This window comes from Bidens hawaiensis, unplaced genomic scaffold (genome assembly GCF_021521415.1).
Source record: "Bidens hawaiensis isolate Kalapana, Puna unplaced genomic scaffold, B.hawaiensis_p1.1 tig00021515_1, whole genome shotgun sequence".
Taxonomy (NCBI): Eukaryota; Viridiplantae; Streptophyta; class Magnoliopsida; order Asterales; family Asteraceae; genus Bidens; species Bidens hawaiensis.
In genome coordinates, this window is record NW_027493348.1 from 374,564 (window position 1) to 379,821 (window position 5,258).

General features: G+C 38.9%; 1 pseudogene; it reads left to right on the plus strand.

Moving 5' to 3' along the window:
* Positions 1–3,789: 3,789 nt before the first annotated feature.
* LOC143563763 (serine acetyltransferase 1, chloroplastic pseudogene) lies at positions 3,790–5,060 on the plus strand (annotated as a pseudogene).
* Positions 5,061–5,258: the final 198 nt, after the last annotated feature.

Sequence of the window (5,258 nt, forward strand, 5' to 3'; positions counted from 1 at the left end):
CCTCCTCGTCTTCGTCTTCGTCCTCGTACTCGTCTTCGTCCTCCTCAACGGGACGATTATCCCACACGTGTTGAACCAAATCCGCTTTCAGTTGGTTATGTATATAACTTGATGTGAGCTGGTGAATGCTATACGTTCGTTGGTCTTGGGTTGGTTCAGGGAACTATTCTGGAACGCTTCCTGGTATATAGTGTTGACATATTGCATTTCCCTTGTCTTCTAAAATCATATTATGCAATATGATACACGTATACATGGAATCGCTCATTTTTGCCAACGTCCATACACGACAAGGGTTTTTCACATAATGCCAACGTTTTTTTTAGAACCCCGAAACACCTCTCGATATCCTTTCTCACGGACTCTTGCTTCTTCTTAAAATAATCTCTTTTTTCTTCGATAGGGTCTTGAAACGTCTTGACGATGATCGAGTACTCTAGATATATCCCATCTCCCAAATAGTATTCGTGACGATAGAAGGTATCGTTGGCATAAAACAGTAAGACCGGTATGCTACAGCTGATGTAATACTCTAACACGGGTGACGCGTTGAGAACGTTTATGTCGTTGTTGGACCTGACTAAGCCGAAGAAGGCTGACCAAATCCAAAGGTCGTGTGAACAAATGGCTTGAAGACTAACCGTTGCCACTCCATGGTCACCACGAGTGTATTGACCTCGCCATGCGGTTGAACAGTTGGCCCACTCCCAATGCATGCAATCTATACTCCCGATCATGCCTGGAAAAGAATGTTTGCTTTCGTGTACATCATATATGCGAGTCAGGTCGTTTGAAGTAGGAATCCTCAGATAACGACGAGAGTATAATTGTATTATCCCTATACAAATAAATTATTAAACAATATTTATATTAAAAACAATAGTTAATACAAACAATTTAAATATTACCGATGCAAAAAATTCTCCAACGCATCTCTCGTTGTTTTCTCAGCCATCTTTAAATACTCATCATTGATATCGGTCGTGTTGCCGTATGCGAGGATGCGTATAGCCGAAGTACACTTTTGGATGGCGGAGAATCCTAAATATCCTCTTGCATCGGGTTTCTGTTGAAAATACTCATACTCCCGCTCCATATCTCCAACGATGCGCAAAAATAAACACTTGGACATCCGAAAACGACGTCGAAACATAGCGTCGTTAAATGTAGGTGTGTCGTCGAAGTAGTCCTTCATCAAACGAGCGTTCGCTTGCGTACGATCCCGAAGGATATATGACCGTCTACGTGGTGCCGTAGATGGAGCAGAGCCGGACACCATGTTATTGACGACGGCCCGAACCGCATTCGTGACCTCTAAATGCTCTTCCGCCACTTGTCGGTGAATCTGATGAATTCTTCAATTCTCGTTTATTAATTGATCCAAAATCTCGGCAGAGTTCGTGGAATCCGGGGAACTCATTGAGTTTGAAGAATTATGAAAATAATAAAAATGATTGGTATTTTTATGTTTGTGTTTATGTATGATAAGGTGAAAATGGTTAGATAAAGTTTGATATATATATTAAGTTTTTAAATTAAATTTTTTTTATACATAGCCGTTACCCAACGGCATTATTATTATTATATTATTTTCTTTCCATCTTCGCAGGCGACAAATATATCCTGCCCTCGCCCCTTTTCGCCCAATTATCGCCGGGGATGGGGGTGTTCCTCCAAAAAATCTCCCCAAAATTGCCCCTTTTCTTGCCCACTTACGTTTAGCCTAGAAGACATGGGACGGTGGTAACCGTGATGGTGTCTTCCTTCTATTTTTAGTGATGGGGCTTCTCTATAAGCTACATGTATATAGTAAGGCTTATAGAGGTATTTAGGAGTACGGAAGTATGTTTTAAAAAAAAACTAAATACTTTATTAAAGTGGATTAAGAATATTGATAACAAATAAATTAAATTATAGTAATCAAACAGTTCAAATAAATAAATACAATAATGAAACTAAAAAATCCTTGTTTTCCCACGTCAACCAACAAAGTCACAAATTCCTGTTTGAAGGTTGAAACTAACATACAGATAAAGCTAGCCAGGTCATGCAAACGACTATACTAAATTCAAAAATTATTTTTTATACACTCAATAATATTACATGTGATACATGCATTTCCACGATTTTCATACGTCTTTTCTAAAAGGTCAAATATGATGACATTTTATATTATTGGTGTTTTATATTAACCTATAAGACATCTTTCATCATTTTTATAATTTCATACAAAAAAGTAATCAACAAATATAATTAAGTGTTAACTCGTTGGAATTATAATGAATTTTTTGGGAAGATGTTAACTACAAGTTATTTTACACGTGATGATCTGTGGGTCTAGTAGTATCAGATGTTTACTCTCATCAAAATGCAGATTATGCAGAAACTTTCACAAGGAAAAGGTTTAAAGTGAAAAGAAGAGAAAGGAAGAAGAGTTTGGGCCTAAATTAGGGAGAAACAAAAGGAAAATAAGAAAATAAGAGAGAAATAAGGAATGAAAGGAAATAAAGCCTTTCTCTTCTCTCCTTCAGGAATAGAACGTTAAACTTGTTTCATTCGTCCCTGTTAGAAAAGAGAAGAAAATTCCTTTACATCAACTAAAGAACGCTAAAAAAATATATTAAATGGATTAGAAATATTAGATAATTGTTTTGTCGGTAGATTCAATTAAGAATGTTTTATTCAAGGCGTATAATCCGATCTCCTTCATTTTTGTGAATTGGAATAGCTGGGTTCCGATAAAAACCAACGTCATTGCATAGAAAGTCGAAATGTATAGGATCCGGACTCTCAACGGTCTCGCTAAAGAAATGTTAATGTGGACCCTGTAGTTTGTAAGTTTTGCAGTGAAGGATAATAACCTCTTCTAATTGCGTGTCATTTTGCCACGTTAATTTGGCAATTAACAAGTACTTGGTGTCACATGTTTCCTATTTTTGCTTTCTCGGTTCGTGATCTCCTTAAGATCCACGAGTCTAGCAGCCTTAGTACTCAGATGAAGAAGGCGCCTAATGGGATTATCCTTACAGTTTGTTGGTATATTTGAAAGTCTATAAATAAAGCTACGTTGAAAACAAATTGGATAATTAATATTTATTTGTCTTGTTTGGTTAACTTATAAAAATAAAATGAATTATTACTTTATGTTGCTTGTTAGTAAAAAACACATTAATGAAATAAGAATGCTAAATACACTCCTATCTCAAAATATAAAAAAATATTACTGGAAAAAATGGTGATTGTGATGGTGGGGGGGGGGGGGGTGGTGGCAACGATGATGGTTGTGGCGGCGGGGACGACAGTGGTGGTTGAGTAGCGACAATGGTGGTGGCCACGACGACGACGATGATGGTAGTCATGTGATGGTGACGACGATGGTCAAGTTGTGGTGGTAGTGGTCAAGTGGTGGTTGTGTCGGCGACATCGGTGGTGGTTGTGTAGCGTTTGTAGTGGTAGTGGTGGCGTCAGTGGGGGAGATGATGGTGGCGGTTGTCAGGTGGTGTTATCTACATTTATATTTATTATTTGTTTGTTTTTTTAATAGTTTCTGTATAGTGGTTTAATGAAGGATTAAAAAAAGATTTGTCGGGATTCAATCCCATGTGACAAAAGGAACAATTTTTTGTTTTTGCATTTACACCAACAATTCCTAATTTGAAATAACAAAGATATTCACTCATATAAACCTACATACATAAAGATAAAGCAGCCAGGTCATACAATAATCAATCAATCAATCATGGATGTCGTGGTACTCTCTCCTGCACACATCCATCCGTTCTCCAGCCGCCGCTGCTAACCACCGACAATAATCTCTCTTCTCTTCTCTTCTCTTCTCTCCCATGTACAACATCTTCCCCATAACCCCAACCTTAATCTCCCCGAATCAACCTCGTACCATGTCTCTCCACTTCCTTAAACTATCACCACTCCAACATTCATTCTCTCCCAAAAAACATCACAAAAAACCAGACACAAACATTGTTGTCTGCATCCACAGTTCAGAAACACAAACCCTCGAAAATAACCCCAAACCCAATTTATTCCGACCCGATTACCCGGATCCATTTTCCCACAAACCCATTTCAAATTCTCCCATAATCAACGAACCAATCCATGAATACGATCAAGATGAAGATGATCTATGGCTGACGATGAGACACGAAGCTCTATCCGACGTTAGTCAAGAACCCATATTATCAAATTATTATTACACCGCAATCTTGTCTCATAATATTATTGAAAGCGCCTTAGCGGGTCATTTATCTGGTAAACTCGGTGACTCATCTTTACCAAGTGCGACCCTATACGAGCTTATCATGGACGTGCTCACACAGGATCAAGAAATTCTCACAGATGTTAAATATGACTTAAAAGCAGTAAAAGAAAGAGACCCTGCTTGTATAAGTTACGTCCAGTGTTTTCTAAACTTCAAAGGGTTTTTAGCGTGCCAAGCGCATCGAATAGCGCATAAGTTATGGTCGAAGGATCGGAAGGTTATCGCGCTAATTATTCAAAACCAGGTTTCGGAGGTGTTCGCGTTGGATATTCACCCAGGAGCGAAGATTGGTAGAGGGGTGATGTTGGATCACGCGACGGGGTTGGTGATTGGGGAGACTGCGGTGATTGGGAACAATGTGTCGATTTTGCATAATGTGACGTTGGGTGGGACCGGGAAGATGAGTGGGGACCGGCATCCGAAGATTGGGGATGGGGTTTTGATCGGGGCGGGGACGTGTGTTTTGGGGAATGTGAGGATTGGGGAGGGGGCGAAGATAGGAGCGGGGTCGGTGGTGTTGAGGGACGTGCCGCCTAGGACGACTGCGGTTGGGAACCCGGCTAAGTTGATTGGCGGGAAGGAGAATCCGATTAGGCTTGATAAGATTCCGGGTCTTACTATGGATCATACTTTGCATATTAGTGAGTGGTCTGATTATGTTATTTGAATAATTGGATTGTTTGTTTGAGAGGTTGAATGTATACAGTATACCTATGTGAACATTCATTATATCAGCTGATTTGATGCAGAATATGATGAATAAAAGAAGATTTGTGGTCAAGTTTGAGTTTTTATATATTGTGATATTCTATTGGAAAGTTGAATGCTTAATCATATTGGTTCTCAAAGGCACCTCTTGTTGCTAGTTGAGTTGTACGTTTATTATTATAGAATTATATATTATTTTTTGTGAGATTGTTGCTGCATGTTCTTTAATATTTGCTAGGTCAATTGGCATACATGAAACTCACAGGTAACA